The sequence below is a fragment of the Macaca mulatta genome, chromosome 7 (genome assembly GCF_049350105.2).
Source record: "Macaca mulatta isolate MMU2019108-1 chromosome 7, T2T-MMU8v2.0, whole genome shotgun sequence".
Classification (NCBI taxonomy): domain Eukaryota; kingdom Metazoa; phylum Chordata; class Mammalia; order Primates; family Cercopithecidae; genus Macaca; species Macaca mulatta.
The window spans coordinates 35694687-35712402 of NC_133412.1; the positions used below are offsets into that span (position 1 = coordinate 35694687).

At 44.6% G+C, this 17716-nt stretch overlaps 1 protein-coding gene and 1 long non-coding RNA gene across 3 annotated transcripts in view; one reads left to right on the forward strand and one right to left on the reverse strand.

Annotated features, from left to right (window-relative positions):
- The window catches only part of LOC114679419 (uncharacterized), a 295661-nt gene that overhangs the window by 218670 nt on the left and 59275 nt on the right, over positions 1 to 17716 (reverse strand). The window lies entirely within an intron of this gene.
- The window catches only part of LIPC (lipase C, hepatic type), a 176666-nt gene continuing 168773 nt past the window's right edge, over positions 9824 to 17716 (forward strand). Inside the window, exon 1 of the mRNA XM_077939485.1 lies at positions 9824 to 9905. The gene's annotated coding sequence lies outside the window, so the exon portion shown is untranslated. The remainder of the gene's footprint in view (positions 9906 to 17716) is intronic.

A 17716-nucleotide genomic window follows, 5' to 3' on the forward strand; every position in this document is an offset into this window, starting at 1 on the left:
TATTGTCACCTGCAGGGAATCAAGGCCTCTCGCTGTCAAGAATTGTGAAGGCTCTGAGATTGTAGCCTACTTGCAAGCTAACAAGGAGCTTGTAACTGTTTTATGGGTGCTAGCAGAAGACATAAGACTCCTGAGTCAGAGACAAACGACTGTCTTACTCACAGCAAATGCAGTAGCCAAAGTATTAGTTTGATGGTCACACTAGTTTCCCATTTTCTCTCACTATGTACCACAGGGACAACATACATGGTCCTGGATGAACCCTGAAGATGCAGAGAGTTGTGTTACAAGAAAGTCTCTCCTTGGGTGGTTCACTGCTTTTATAGCAGGTGGAGGCAAAGCCTGCTCTGTGTCCAGAGAGAGATGTTACCTTCTCTCTCAAGGTTGCTGCTGAAAATGCAAACTTGGGAAAGAACACTCACAGTCTTCCATTCATGGCATACACAGAAGAACATGTAGAGATGCTCAGGGCCCGTAGTAGATTGCCTCTTCCAACACCAGTCAGATCTGGACCCCCTTCCCATGGGAAAGGAAGGAGAGGTTGAAGAGAGTGGGGAGGAGTTACTCCAACACCTCTCTTCTGGAAAATAGAGCAGCAATCCCCTTATAGGGGAACTTCCCAGATTTTTGCTCACTTAACCCTTGAGGTTTAACAAGCAGGTCAACTGGGCAATGGCTGCTTCTCTTTGGGAAGAGAACAGAAGTTTATCAGGGTAATCCTGCTCCCACATTTACTAGGATATGTCCAGATCCACTATTGTGCCTTGTATGGTCCTCTAGAGATGAGTTGTAGGCAGTTCTAATTTTGCCCACTGTGATGGTTAGTTTTATGCACCAACTTGGCTAGGCTATTATGTCCAGCTATTTGATGAAGCGCTAATGTCAGTGTTGCTGTGAAGGTATTTTGTAGATATGGTTAACATCTACAACCAGTTGACTTTAAGTAAAGGAGATTACCCTTGATAATATAGTTGGGTATATAGTTGGGAGATTACCCTCGTCCAATCAGTTGAAAGGTCTTAAGAGTAAAACAAACACTTTCCCTGAGGAAGAAAACATTCTCCCTCAAGACTACAACATTCACTGCTGCCTGAGACTTTCCAGCCAGCCAGCCTACCTTACAAGTTTCAGACTTACCAACCTCCACAACTATAGGAGGGAATTCCTTGAAATACAACCTACTGCTCTGTTTCTCTACAGAACCCAGACAGATAAATCCATGTACCAGAAATAGACCAGAACAAGATGTTAAATAAATCAGCCGATAGCTCTACTGCGTCCTTGCTCACCACACAGCCTTGTAATGGCTTATTCAGGGTCTCGAGTCTCTGGATACCTGAGAAAAAACAGACATCAGTAGTCCAGCTGCTGGGAGGTTACAAATTGTCATCTTTGCTGTGCTATTCATATTTTCTAAACCAAAATACGAGAGCACATGGTCAAACAGATATGAGTGTACTTTTAGGGAAGATTAGAGAGAATATTTGAAGACTGTTTGTTCCAAAAAGTCTGGGACATACAGTCATTTTGTTTATATAGCATATGGTCTTACTGCACCCTATTTCTCCCCACCAGCCAGATACTCTAAATATACCTCACAATGTTCAATTTCTGGACACTGCAAGATCAAGGATCTCCCAATTACTCAACAAATCTCCACTGAGTACCTCAGAAAGGCCAGGCACCATCTTGGCATTTTGGATTAAAGGGAGAAGATGCCATTCCTGCTCACTGAAGGTGCACAGCCTGATGGGGGTGGGCAGAGGGCAGGTGGAAGGACAGTCACAGAACAGGAATACCCGTGTCCCGACAAAGCCCAGTCCCTGGTACCCCCACAAGCTTCTACCAACCCCACCTCGGAGGCCACATGAGAGGGGCCTTCCTTCTGTGCCATTTCATCCCTTCCTAACCTCAACAAAGGCTCTCTGTAGTGTTCAGAGTAACTAAACTCATTTCTCTGCAGGATCACCTCAGCTGCCCACGTCCATGACTCTCAGTTCACCCAATGAGAAATCACAGGGACAAGGCTCACCCCAGTGGCAGCGTCCTTGGTCAGCCTGGCCCTTTGCCCTGCTCAGACAGGCCTCAAAGTCACCAAGGCTTGTCCTAGCCCCTGGGTCCAGGGCTCCCTTCCTTACATGCTGCTGTTTTTTATTTGTTGTTGTTTTGTTTTTTGAGACTGATTCTCACTCTGTCACCCAGGCTGGAGCGCAGCGGCGCTATCTCGGCTCACTGCAAGCTCCGCCTCCAGGGTTCAAGCGATTCTCCTGCCTCAGCCTCCCAAGTAGCTGGGACTACAGGTGCTTACCACCACGCCTGGCTAATTTTTTGTATTTTTAGTAGAGACGGGGTTTCACCACGTTAGCCAGGATGGTCTCGATCTCCCGACCTTGTGACCCGCCCGCCTCGGCCTCCCAAAGTGCTGGACATGCTCTTCTGAGAAAGACTGGAGCCGACAAACATGACCTGCTGCATTCCTCTCTCCTGGATTTGCCTCCCACACTGGCCTACTAGCTCTGGAATGCAGGAAGCTGCTTTCCCAGACCCTCGGCCCAGGCCTGATCCAGCTGAAGTATTCAGTGCCCTTGTGTTGAGGGAAGGAGGAAAGTAGGCAGAGAAACAGTGAAAGAGGCTTTACAATAAGAAATCCCAGTGGCAAAGTCAAGAGAGCATGAGGAGGAATCCTGGGATTGAATACTGTCAGCTCTTAACGTTTAGTGTGACTTTGGGCAAGTGACTAAAATTTCTGATCCTCAGTTTCCTCATCTGTAACAATGGGCTCATAGTAGTTCCTACTTCCTAGGGATAAAGTGAGATGATGTCTGTACTGCACTCAGTGGAGTATCTAGCAAACAATAACACTCTGTGTGTGTTAATTTTATTATGATAATCATTATATCATCACTCTTGACCTGCAATTCCTTGCCCACAAAATAAGGAGTTCAGCTGTGTAACTCCCAACTCCCTTCCAGTTTAACAGCTCTGTAACGTGGTAAGGCAGAAATAAACTTTTAATTTACATCAGCCCCACTTTACAAATGACAATGGACACTAGGAGAGTGGAGATGCCGGAGCCCAACTTTGAGTTCTGAAAGCTCCAGCATCCAGTTTTGGATGACGCTGTTGCTAAATCCAGTTAAAAGACTTCCATCCCTAAATTGACTTGTGTCTTTCCTCTTGTTGCAACTCTAAGCTAATATTAAATCTTTCATTCAGCACACATTGGATTGCTATTGATTGTCGCATTGTGTCTCAGATTAGCTTTATTGCATTATATATTCAGTCACGTACAGCTCGCTGAAACCAGCATCCAGAGTCACCTCTCAGCTCTCTGCAGGCTTTAGAATGTTTTGGGGATTGTGAATTTCTTATAGAATGGGACAAAATTTTCATTGAACAACTGGCAACTTTCATTGGACAATTCACACTGAACAACTAAGGAAAACAACCTCAAAAGCACTGTCTGCCAGGAATACAAATCACTACTGATCAATTTCAATGACTTCTAGTGCATGAATCATTTTAGTAATAAAACTGTTTGGGAAAAGACTGAAGGGCTGTGTCTCTTAATCTTACACACCCAGAATCTGCTATTAAATATGTCCCGGGCAACAGTGCGTTATGGATTCACTTGAAGAACCATTTAATTCCTCAAAACGATCAGGACTCAAGTAGAATTTATAAATGGAATTAAACAGAAGATTTGTTGCTCACTAGAGTTAGTCAGTAGAGCTGAGATATATGGGTGATTTTTCTCCCATTAACGAACCTCTCAATACTCAAAAAGTAATAACTTCTTAAGAATTGCACTTAACCAGGACAAACCGGATGGAGCAACTACAATTCTTCTTCCTTCAATATTCCACATGCTTCTCCTTCTCCAATGAAAGCGATCTTCTTTTTCTAATAGGGTTTGCTTCCATTTCTCTCTACCCCTCCCCTCAAAAAAGAAAATTACAAGTTTAGCTAAAAATTAGATTGCAGTATATTTCACAAATTAGTACTTAACTGACCACGTATTGATTCATGACTGTTAATGTTGACTCCTAAGTGCACTATGACACCCTTAGCAGAAGAAACACCATCAGGAGTTTTCCCTGTGTCCTCCCACACATTCAGAACAGTGTTTCTCAATCAGGGCAACTTTGCCCTTGGGGGACATTTGGCAATGTCCAGACACATTTTGATGGTCATGACTGGGTCATGGTAGATGTTACTAGAATCAACTGGGAAGTGGTCAGGATGCTGTTAAATATCTTACAATGCTTGGGACAGCCCCCACAACATAGGATTATCCTACCCAAATTGTCAGTGGTGCTGAGGTGGAGAAATTCTGATCTGGAATCATTCTGGGCACGTAATAAATGCTCGAAATGTTTGTTGATGGAATACAACTGGCTCGTGTTCACAGGAAGACAACTGACAGCTCAAAGGGGTGTGGGGTAGTTAGGAGGTTCATGGAGGAGATGGGCTTAGTAGACACTTGTAAGTATTGGTAGAACTCAGGTGGGCAGGGAGGAGGAGAACAGGAGACATTTCAGAAAGGGAAAAACTACAGAAGTGTGGTACTCACGAGAGGTCCAAGAAGACTGATCTCATTGGTAAAAACTAAAGAAACACTTCAGACCAAGAAGAGCTTAGTAGAACAAAACTCAGTATCGAATTTGACTGAATAATGTAGTTTGGTTTCAAAAACAACTGACTATATGTTTTGGGGAAGGGGAGTAGGAAAAAATTGTATTTAGCACCATTTATATTTATAGAAATAGTACCACTGATTTATATTAGCACCATTTTACAGAAAAAGGAAATGAGACATGGAGACATTAACCATAAACTTGGGAATACTTTCGCTTAATACTTTGGTAAATCTGCTTACTTATACCTTTTGACATGAGCTGGGTGTTATTATAGACAATACCGCCAATGCGTGGTATCCCATGGTGTTTACAGCATGGGCTCTGGTTGAGAAACACTGTTCTGGGTGTGTGGGAGAACTCAGGGAAAGCTTCTGACGGTGTTTCTACCACTAAGCATCTCAGAGTCTACTATGGGCTCACACACTGAGTCCACCACTCGGTATTCATGACCTTGGACAAGGGGCTGGACTTGTGAATATTAAATTGGCTCGTAAGGGTAAAGCAGACAGGACAGGACGAGGCACACAGAATATGCTCAGTCATGTTGGCTGTTTTTATTATCGTCATCCTTTTTAGTGAATGTTCCTTAACCCTAGCCTACAAGTTTCTGCTGGATTCACCACCCGAATAAACAGCATCAACTCCTCTGGGGGTGGAAAAATGAAAGGGGAATTAGTATAGGGGCCCAGGGGAAAACTTTCCCTTTGCCCTCTGAAGGTTTCCTGAAAAATCAACTCACAAAAGGCAGATTCATTGAACGGCATATAAAATTTATTTGATCACAGTTTTATATGACACGGGAGCCTTCAGAATGAAGACCCAAAGATACAGGGGAAATTGTCTGTTTTTATGCTTGGGTTCAACAAAGTAAGGACAGTGTGTAGAAATATGATCGGATAAAAGGCTATGATCTAATGCTAATAGACTCAGTGGGGAAACCTAGCAAGGCCTGTCTAGATTCTTCTTAGCCTCTCTGAGCACGCGTTGCTTCCTTCTGGGTTTGGGGCGGGGCCTTCTCTGGAATTGGGGTCTTAGGACCTACAGTCAAACAAGGTAGGTCAGATAATTTCTTTGTGGCCAGTTGTTAGGCAGAAAGATGGGGAGAGGGGAAGGGGGAGTTACAGTAGTATTTTTAGGTCATAGGGCTGCCTTTGGGGAAAGGGGGTTCTGGTTGATAGGACCTGCCTTGGGGAAGAAGCTAGTTTCTGTATCTAGCCGCCTTGGTGGAGAATGAGACTAAGAGACAGGAGAGCAGAAGAAGATCAAAGAAAAACTTTTGCCTCTGAGCTCTTCATTGTGGGGTCTCACCAACATTGGCAAGCCCCTTTCAGGACTTTCCCAACTCTTTCAATAGCCTCTTTTCACAGATCTCTCAAAACTCAAGGATTTCAATGTCACTACTCAAGCAGAAAACACTTGCCCTGCAGCCTCCTTGTTCAATCTGTAGTTTGGACAAGGAAGCAACAAAGCAAGCATGTGCAGGCTGCTGCTCTGAGTAGCCAGCTGAGAAATGATTCCCACTAGGGTGGGTGTGGGGGTGTACATGTGGGGGTGTGTGTGAGTTGTAGGGAGAGAGAAAAAATGCAATGTACATAGCAGGATGACCCACAGATTCTGAGAACACAGTGTCAGGCTGCAGAAGGCAGGGACTTTTACACTTTTGAGCAATCAGCACCTTTATGTGCAATTTATTTCCAGTTTTAAAAAAAAAATGAGGTGGGTGGTTCCTCCATCGAAATTACCTCCCTGACTTTTAATGGCTCATTAAACAGGAAAGGATCCAGAGGATCCTTCATGGTGAACGGGGCTGGAGGCTCTGCCACTGAAAAGGACTGGGTAGACTGAACCTAGAAAGGAGAAGCTAATAGGGCCCAGAGTGGCTGCCTTCAAATATCTGCAGGGCTGACAGTGTGGACAGGAATTAAATATGCTATGTGTAGGAGCAAGTTGCAGAGAGCAGGTTTCAGTGCAACATACCAAATGTTTTTCTGCTGCTTAGACTAGTCTAAAAATATAATCCACTGTCAAGGAGTAGTGAGTTTCCCATCGTTAGAGTTATGCAAGCAGAGGCTTCATGACCATTTTGCAGGGATGTAGTAATTATTTCAAACATTAAAGCCATTTCCAATTATATAGTTCCCAAACTTAAAACTTATATTGCCTATTTGCACATGAGGGGTAGATTCTGCTTCTTTTCTTTGCCTTCCCCAGGCTTGACTCCTTACCAGTGATAGAAAGAGTTTCCATCTCCAATGCCAGCTCCTGTTGATTGTTACCGGATGACTGGACCACTATGTGGAGGTTTCCGAGGCTATGTAATGTGAGCGATTAGTAACGCTAAGGACAAAAGGAAAGAGCAAAGGAGGCCCACTTTTCATTTCTATTGTATATGCAGCAGCTATATATAGTTAAGGATAAGATTTTTAAAACATTTTAAATCTAATTTCCCTTCTCAATAAGCAAAATTCTTTCCTTTCCACCATTATGGTTAGGGCATGAGACTTATTGCCTCAGGGAAGGGGCAGCTGGATCTCCCTAGAACAAAGAGACCATGGGGTAAGGGAGAAAAAAGATACAATGTAGGGCAATTTCCGGCAGACAGAAGGGAAAGTAGCAGCCCTTCTTCAGAGGAAGTAAAGAGGTCTGGAGAGGGTGAACTGTGAAGAAGGAGCTTCCTGAGACCTCCCTGCCCTGCCTCTGAGCCTCACTCAGGGCAGGGAGTGAGGACAGATGGAAACCTGGGGTAGGATGAAGGGAAAGACAAACACCAAGGCGGATCCATGACGCTTCCTGTTTGGAATTCCAGAGGGAAGACTTCATGCTGACCTGCGCCAACAACACAAGGCAGCCACAGCAGGTCAGAATGACAGGGTGGCGTGTGCGGGAGGAGAGGGCCACAGTAGGGGTCCTGAACGTCTCTGTTCACAGGTAGTGTGGAATTGTCTGGAGTTCTCAAATGCACTAGTGAGGGATACAGAGTTGAGAGCAAGGGGCCAGCCTGGAGTGGCCATTGTGAGTCGTCAAGTGACACAGTTGATTGCCAGAGATTCTATAAGGCCATTGAGGTCCGAGATGGACATCACATCAACAAGGAAGCCACCAAGCCTGGAAGGTGCTAAGAGAGCACACCCAGGGGACCCCACCATGAATGTGTCAGTAGCAGGTACACAAGGACAGAGGCCGTGGCCAGAAAGAGTCCCACTGGAGCTCAGAGGAAGCTGGGACACACAGCACTCTCACCAGAAACCTCTCCCTGAAGCAGAAAGGATGGAGATGCTTCTCTTGTTTGAAGGCACTGAGGAATATCGGAGGGAGGGGAGACCCTCTGAAAGCATCCACAGGGAGCCTGAACTTCAAATTGACTAATTGCTACAAAGGCCATTTTAACCCAGAAAAGACTGAGTTGCTTTTAATTCACAAGTATAAGTCATAGTGTGTGGTATGATGGAAATGGAACTGGCCTTTCCAAATCTGAGTGTGGGCATTGCAGCATCTCCATCGTCTCCCTCACACGCATACATGCTGTAAGTTCATGTGCAGTCAATCACGAGTGCCTGTCAAGGTGTAGCTAGAGCAGAAAGATCTGGAAGACTTCTTGAAAGCAGAAGGAAAGAAGGCAGATGATTAGGTGGGCAAGAGCACTGGTGATGTGGTAGGAAAGAAAGAGAGGGAGAAATCCACCTGAAGGGTAACAATAACTAACACTCTGGAATGTTTCTCACATAGCAGGCACTGTGCATCCTCATTACTCCAAGTGTGGCCTGGAGACCAGCAGACATCACTCAGAGCTTGTTAGAAATCCGGAATATCAGGTTACTCCTTAGACCTACTGAGTAAGAACCTGCATTTTAATGTGATCCCAGGTGAATTGTGTGCTCATAAGAGTTCGAGAGGTGCTACGTTACATGATTTAACATAATCAGTTTAACTCCACACAATTCCATCCATTCAAGACAATTCTCTCATTTTGCAGATGAGGAAGCTGAGATCCAGCCAAGTTCACATATCTAGTAAGTGACAGAACCGAGATACCAACCCAAGCATCCTGACTCCAGAGCCCTCTTCACTGTACCAAAGGCTTAGGTCACTCCACTCATTTGTTTCTGGTCAAACGTGTGTTGACAATTGTGTGGATGCACACCTAGAATGTTTTGGAACGATCTGTGAAAATATGGCAGTGACAAGATTTCCTTTTCCAATATGTTTTCCAAAGTAAAACACCAGACATTCATGATTCAACCCATGTCTGGGATTCTGCATGATCAAGTACCCCCAGTATTTTAAGCTTTTGGATAATTCATGGCTATCATGTCTAAATTGTGCTGCTTGTTCTAAATTTGCCCTGCATGTGTACCTTTCAAGAGAAGTTCTTTCAGCTGATAAACTCCCGTTTTTAAATGCAAATGTGTTTTGAAATGTATCTGTGCCATCATTCCTCCCTCAAAATCATACTACAGCTGAATTACTCAAAAGGAATTCTAGTGAAGCACAGAACATTTTCAAGCATAAGCCTGTGGTGCTTTTCATCTAAAAAGGTGACTAACAGCTTGCATAAGCTTATAACCAGACTTAAAGCTTAAAATCCCTGTGGAGTTTGCAAAGGGCATTGCGAAAGCCAGCCAAACCTGGGAGACATAAACGTCTTTGCATGCTGACTTATCTACCAGTCACGAAACCAGTCTGGTTTAAAATTGCTGTTATTCATTTCAGCTCCACAACCTTTATTTTCATGACAGTGAGTTGAAAAAGCACTCTTACCCCTGTTAAGAAAAATAAGAAATGACTTCTATCTAACAAATGTTAATTAGGGCACACAATGTGGTGGAGAGTCGTGAAGTGAGATGAAACCCGTGCACCAATATCTGGCATCAGGTGGGTAATTATAAACATACATTTGAAAAAAAATGAATGACATGGAGTCCCAGGTCCAGAATTAACCAGTTTTGTGGCCTTGGGGAAAGGCACTCTCCTCTCTAAGTTCATTTTCGTGGGACTCAGTGATTTCCTAAGATTCCTTCTCACTTCGCAGTCTCAAATTTAAAATCAGATCTTAATTATGTACTAAGTAAATATAGCATACTTAATTTGAAGGATGGCATACTGATAAAGATAGTTAAGAAGATGACAAGGCAGCATGGAAATTAGTCGTTACATAATACGGAACACAAAATGTTGTTTATGATCTCTAAAACTGTGTAAGATGCTGCCTGCACTTGAACAAAAGCTGAAAGGAAAGAGCGGGCAAAGAAAACAGTGAGATCTCAGGTGGGTCACCTTTCCTTATTTTTTGATTGCCACTATTTGCTTTTTGTTTTATGTTTAAAAGCGATACTTTTAGGGAAGCATTTCTTCATGTTTTATGGAAGAACTGTTTGCCTGGCAGTTTGCTGTCATTTATTTTCTCAGCTTCCAAAATAGTGTTAGCCAGGTTGATCTCGTTGCTATTAATGGACTGTGTCACCTTCCAGAGCTCAATATTGTTTCCAAAGTTGTCACAGCAAGGCAGCCCCCATCCTCTCAGCCCAAACCTGCCACCACAGTCACAGGCTCTGCCCTTGCTTTTCCCTACACTGATGATGGGGAGAGGACAAATACTGAACAGAAAGGTCAAACTGGAGCACCTCAGGTGGGAAGGGACCCCAGAGTTTGTGCCATCCTTCCTCTGAGGTAGCCCATGTACTATCTACCTGGTTCATGAAGAAGCCCAGCTCCGCCTACTTTGACCCACCCCGAGGGCCTCCACAGCCATCCTGGACAATGTGTCTCTGCTCCCTACCATGGCAGCATTGGATTGAACCAGTGCCGAGCCCCTGACCCAAGATGGCCAGTCGGAGCCTCTTTCCTGGACGTTTGAAATTGGGACTAAGAAAGAGCCTCTCTCGAGACGGTAAAATTGAAAACGTGTCAGCACATCAGCTTGGGTGCTATGGGATAGGCTATTGCCATGTGGACTGGAAAAGCAGAGAGAGTTCTCATGAGGGGTAGCATGCCAGTAAGGAGAAAAAGTATCTGGATGGCTTTTTGCACCCCGTTCCAGCCTCTTCCTGAGGGACTGCGGCAGCCTGTCCTTGGGTTCTGTGAAACAGACTGAATCCCTATAATAAAGTATTTTTTTCAGCTTAAGCTAAGGCAAGTTGGTTTATTTTACTTGCCATCAAAAGCGTTCTAATACAGCTTCCCTCCCTCCCTCAGTTAACTGAGGGACCCTCCATCCCGCATGCCACTGGAGGCCCTGTGTGACCCTGATGCCCTGCCTGTTCTCCCACTCCACATTTCAGCCATGCTGGACCCCATGTGGCTGTACCACAGGCCTCCTTGCCTCATGTCTCTGGGCTCTGCTAGCTGCTTTACTTGAAATGCTCAGCAGCCCACTAATCTCCCTCCTCAGCCTCCGTAGGCAGGTAAAAAAAAAAAAAAACCTAGCTGCAGGAGCTGCTTACCTCCCTTGACTTTCAGCCTTGCATGTGATTAAAACTCTAGACAGAGGGCTGCCTGGGATGCTGGGAACCACTCTTTCTAATCCATGCTAGCCAGAACAGGCTTCGAGTTTACAGAGACCAGGTCCTTCTAGGAAAGCGGAGGGAGACGAACCTCCTTGCTGCAGCCTGAGATGATGTTGTTCTCATTAGGTTTGGCTGCATTCATTTTTTATAAGGATTTCCTGTGCACCCAGGTGAAAGGCAGGCAGTGCCCAGCAGCCCTGTGCTTTACTGAGGAATCAACCATCATGCAAAAGTAGATGTGAGGACTTTTTACCTTCTAGGGCACAAGTGAAAGGAGAGAAGTTCTCTGGATATGCCTGGATAAAGGAAGACCTCACCCCCAAAAGATTTTCTGAAGAGCAGAAAATGTGCACATTTTAATCCTTGATTGAACTGAAAGGAATGGCAAATAATAACATTACACAGCACCTACATGCAGAGCATACGCAGTGCTTGACCAAAGTCCTCTAACATAGGTGGTAGTATTATCCCTGACTTAAAGAAAGTGAGGTACAGAGGTTAAGCAACTCGCTGAGGCTACAGAGGGACAAAGTGGGACTCTAGCTGCAAAGCTAGTCTGCCTGGCTCCAGTGACTGCCTCTAAGCCAGTGGTTCTCACAGTGTGCTCCCTGGACCAGCAGCATCAGCATTACTGAGAAGGTACTTGTTAAATGCAAATTCTTGGGCCCCGATCTAGACCTAACTAAATCAGACACTCTGTTCTCAGAGCCCGGCAGTCTGGGTTTTAACAAGCCCTCTGGGGGATGCTGAGGCACATTCTGCACCCTCATTACTCAATGCGGGACTCCGTCCAGTGGCATCGGCATTGCCAGGGAGCTGATTAGAAATGCAGACTCTCAGGCTCCACCCCAGACCTCACGAACTGGAATCTGCATTCTACCATCTCCAGGAGATTTGTATGCACATTAAAGTTTAAGAATTAGGCCGGGTGCGGTGGCTCACGCCTGTAATCCCAGCACTTTGGGAGGCCGAGGTGGGCAGATCACAAGGTCAGGAGTTTAAGACCAGCCTGCCCAACATAGTGAAACCCCATCTCTACTAAAAATACAAAAAATTAGCCAGGCATGGTGGCAGGTGCCTGTAATCCCAGCTACTTGGGAGGCTGAGGCTGGAGAATCGCTTGAACCCAGAAAGTGGAGGTTGCAGTGAGCCAAGATCGCACCACTGCAGTCCAGCCTAGGCGACAGTGTGAGACTCTATCTCAGAAAAAAAAAAAAAAAAAAAGGAATTAAAAGGCACTGCTCTGCATTGTGAGGAGCAAACAGCTGGCATTTAATACAGTATAAATTTAATCCTGTTTAAAGTCCAGAAGAGGAGGAGGGGAGAGTGGAGAAATCCACTGTGAATTAAATTGACAAAATACAGATTGACAGGAGAAAAGGCATACAAATTGTATATTTTTTCATTCTATATGCATGGGGGCTTCACTGAAGAGAAGTGAAAAACCCAAAGAAGCAGTTACGCCCAGGGTCTCGTATATCATTCTAACAAAAGGTGATAAATTGTGGAGAAGTGACTAGACAAAGAAAAGAGGGCTGATAAAATTTGGGAAATAGGAGTAATAAATTGTGGGAAAGTGAGGAGGAAATACGTGGGGGAAACTAATGAAAGATCAGGGTTATTTTAATAAGGTCTGTTTATGCAGACTCATCCTGGTGCCAGTTCTTCATTTCCAATGATGAGAGTTGCACACCTTATCCTGGTACAGAAGAGGGGAGGAAATTTATGCTCTGCTTTTAGGCAAATAACATGAAAGTAGAGAACTTTTCCTTTATCTGTTGATTCACAATTGCTCAAAATAATCTTTATGCCAAAGTGGCAATATTTTGGGGGGGGCACATCCTAGACTCCTTCACAAACAAGAGGCAAATAACCAGTAAGCCTCACAAAGGCAAAAAGGCCCAGCTTTGCAGCTTTCAGTAATACTACCACAGCAGTGAAATTGTCTAGTGGTGATTAGAATAGAAGTCATCATGCCCTATTGGCTTATAATGATCACAGATTTATTTTCCAAATATGTCTGTGCAATATATACTTTTATAAATAATCACTTAATTACCACAGCCCCTTGGATGACTATCTATATTATGAAATACAAACAACATAACCTCTAAAATGATGCTGAGGGGGTTTACTTATTAACATGAAAAGTTTCTTGTTTGTGTATTAAGTGGGGGTAAACTCAACTTACTTCTTACAACTAGTTATAGATAGGTATGCAGGCAGATGACAGATTGATAAATGGTATAAATATACAAATTTATATAAAGAGAGAACAGAAAAGCCAATAGGATGATAACACTGGTTATATTTTTGAAGTAAGGGTTATAGCCATGTTTTATTTTCTTCTCTTGGCTTATGTTTTCTAAATATTCTTCAATAAACCTACCTTATTTTATGAAAATGAAAAAAGGTCTTTGTAAAAATCTGATGTACTATTTTAATTCACTCTACTCCTGGTTACATGATTTTTCTCAAAGAACTGTTTCATTCCTTTGTGTCTAATCTTTCTATTTTAACCATTTGGAGAGGACATCTCTATAATGTCTAACAGAGTCCCTGCCCCTGAAATGGTCTCTACTGATCATAACGAACAGTGCTGGTGTCACAGGTTTGTAACTCCAGACTCCATTATTGTACTGTGGTGTCCTCAGGTGATACGGCTACGGCACACTTAGCCTGTCACTCAGTGACTGCAGTTTGCTGTGCTCTTAGCTCTTGGATCTCACATCTGCTCAGTTTTAGCATCTTCAGGCAGTCCACACTATCTGTCAAAGCGTATGCTGTTACATGCTCTCTACTCTCTTCTAATCTGTGGCTTCCAATATACTGAATCCTTAGAAATTAGAGGACCTCTATGATTATCACTGAATGTAAATAAGAGTAAGTACTTTCCAAGTCAAAGCTCAAGGAAGTTTCCCAAGAGGAAGGCATGTACATGAGCTTCCCTCCGGTCTCAGCTGCACACAGCCTTTTTCGGTTTGTCTTCCTGTTCCCGCGTCTATTCTAAATTGGTGGAGTTGCTGGAGAGCAGAGTTCTGCATACCTGAAGTGGCAGTGTTGCTCATGGCAAATAGCTGCTTGATAAAGAAATCGCATAGCTCAGATGCTCTGGACATCTCCCTCCAAGAGAAGGAGGCCACAGATGGCAAGAATAGAACCAACTGGGGTCCCCTCTACCCCCACCCCATCAAAGTGAGGTTATTTAGGGTTACCACCTGGCTACTAGATTTGCCAGATGGCAAGCCTGAGTAACCGCTCAGAAAGGGAGGAACTGCCCAATCCATTACCCTTGCACAGTAGACACTGTTAATTTAACATGTGGTGCACATCATAGTACACAACACAGGGAATGAGGTGGCATAGAGCTGTCATAAAGGCAGCCATCCGGGCTCATGTTGGACAGCCCTGCTCACAGTGGCCGTGGGAACAACCCAATTGAATTTTGCAGGGGCAGGGATGAGGGCAAGGCGTTGGCAATGGGGGATGTGGTGGAGAGTTGGGTGGGGGAGGCGGGGCATGTGCCCACCTGTGCCACTGGCCTCAGAACTGAAATGGTTTTGGCTGCAGGAAAGCCAATTGCTTCCATCTCTGAGACATCACTGTCTCCTGCCCACCCTCATCTTATTCTGAGTTTTTCTTCATGATTTTCAATTTTGATGAAAAAGTCATATTTTTCCACCAATTTGGGAAAAACAAACATATGACTAAAGGTCGTTTTGAATACTTTGATGGTACTAGTCCAACTCGGACAGTGACAAAAATGGTTTTCTCTTAGGAAATGGCACGTGTGTCTGGTGGGGTGAGGTCAGGGCAGGGAGGCTTCACGCACTTTGGCTCTCTTCTCAAACCAGCTTGTGACAGAAAAGCTCCAATGGGTCCCAGCAGGGCTGTCAGTTGTGGGGCTGACACAGGACCTTGGCACCACAGAGAGTGACACCCACAAAGAAAAGCAAGTGAACCGGACTGTGCCCCGTGTCAGGCATGGTAAGCTACATGGGGACAGGAAGCTTCTTGTCATCATTCAGATCCCTTTATATTGCCTCTCATTCCCCACAGTGCCCAGCTGCCCACACTGGGACATGAAGAGGGAGATGGAAGCAGCTGGCTTTCCAGCAGCCAAAATGATCTCAGTTCTGAGGCCAGTGGTACACGTGGACACACGCCCTGCTTCCTGCCTCCCCCACCCAACTCTCCACATCCCCACACTGCCAAGATCAAGCAGTCTGTTTTACGTGTGCGGTAGTAAATTCACGTAGGCATCAAGTATTTACTCGATTAAGACCAGCTTAATTCTGTGTCTTTAACCCTGCTCTTCAGACACTGAGTACTTTGCATGACTTAACTTCTGAAACATCCGTTAGGGTGGGGGACGCTCCTGTGACCCACTTTAAGGAGCTGTCACCATTCCCGCTGCTCTCTAAGGAATGTCCTCAGCCAAGAACTGTTTTATGTCCTCCTCAAGGCCGTGCCCATTACTGCCATTACTGTCACAGGGAAGCAGAGACAGCAGCTTAGGAGTGAAAATGAAGGAAACTCTTCACCGGTGTTTTAGAACAAATATAAAGAAATAAACCAAAAACACCCAGGAGAATTCCACATACATTACATTTTTATCATGCTTTTCTATTGCCATGTACATTTGCAGCTCGTCTACAATGCAGAATAACCCTGGGAGCCCAGAACCTGGGGTGGCCCTTGGCATATGAGGAGACCGGGGTACAAAGGTTCCTGGATCACAGAAAGAGTGGGAGACAGAGCAGGTCTCAAACTCCCGCTTCTGACTGGGGTGCCTGCTCTCTCCACACCAAACCCCACTGCTTGCACCCATGTATTGCCTTCTATCAAAATGTTCTTTACTGCTCCTCATCTAGGCTGTGCCCTCTTCGTTGACCCTGTACTCTCATTTTATTTTCATCAGTGTTATACCATCTGTGTCTCAATTCTTAAATACTGTGTTCATCACTCATTAAATCAGAGAGAGCAATAGTGTCTCAGTCTCACAGTCTGATGTTTTCTAGCTCCTGGGCAGCTGGTCTTGTTCCAAAATAATCCCCTTTGGGGAGGAACCTACAATGAGTCTTTCTCAGATGCCAAGGTGCCCACTTCTAGTGGTGTCTTCATGTCGCACATCCAGTGTGGCATGGAGCAAAGCGAGGCAAAAGCCAGGGAGAGCTTAGCGTCAGACACCCGGCAGCAAGCGGCAGTCCCGTAAGTCTAACTGGGAGAGGTCAAAAGTTGACAAGACTTGGGAGTGGATACTATAAAATGTGAGTCACAGATGAAGCGATGGGAAAGTACGTGATCTTACAGGGGGCAAGCCTGAAAGAAGCAAGCCATTTCTTGGTTTATCTGGCACAAGGAAGCCTTTAAAGGGTCCAGGTATGACTGTCTCCTTTTGCTCCCCAGTGTCTCAAAGGCACCACCTGTCACCTGGCAGATGACTGACTCGGCAGCCTGGGAGTTCACAGGAGGCCAGCCTGCCTTGGACACAGCCCTGTTGAGTGAAGCCAAGGCATCTCACACAACAGTAATAGGTTAAAGCCAACAGATGTCTGCACACCCTACATCACAGAGAAAGTCGGGATAAGAGAGGAAAAATTGACAGTGTCCCTGATCAAAACAGACATCTTGTCACAGCATATTTAGCGGAAAATACATAGGAAACAAATGCTCAATTCTCCATCCAGGCTGTAGTACCTAATATACCACTGCCAAGAAGAAAGCATTTAATAAAATCCTTTAAGTTTTATCTAGAGTAGGTGCTATATGGAGCAATTAGTCAGACAGCAAGCTCATGGTGCAGTGCAAACAAAGCTGGTATAAACAAATAGGCACAGCACAGTAATCCAACAAATATGTAATGAGCACACCTACTATGTGCCAGGCACCAAGCTAGGTTCTGACATCACACCAAAGCTGTTTTTTAAAGCTTCCAAAGCAAGTTCACATACACAGGCAAATCTGATCCTCCCAAAACCAAGTGACACAAGGAGTTATTGTCCTATCCCCACTCTGCAGATGAGTAAACTGATGCTCACTGGGGTCAGAGGAATGATCCAAGGTCATAAGACTAAAGCTTAGTATAGCATCAGTCTGTGACCACCTGTACTCTTCTGTATTGGGCAAGAATCTCAGAAAATAGAAAACGGAGAGTCACAGAACATCTTGAGATGGGAGTCTCCCAATGTGTATCTATTTCACTTGTTTTTAATAGTTCTAGATGTCACCCAAGGGCTACTCGTCTTCATGTCCCTGAATACCTATGTAATTTTTCTTACTTATGCCAAAAGCCTGATCGTCAACTCTGTACTCGCTCTACCTCAGATGTCTCTGCATTTTGCCTTCTATACTTTTTGTTGGGAAGGGTAATGTATTAGTAAGGACATGTTCAGCTTCAAGCAACAGAAAACCCAACTAACATAATTAAAGACATTTAATTATCTTATATAACAAAAGATATGAACGCAGGCAATTCCAGAGTTGGCACCTTAGCTCAAAATTGTCACGAAACAAACAAGACCGTCCTTTCTTTCCACTCTACCATCCTTAGACTTGTTGCCTCATGGCTAT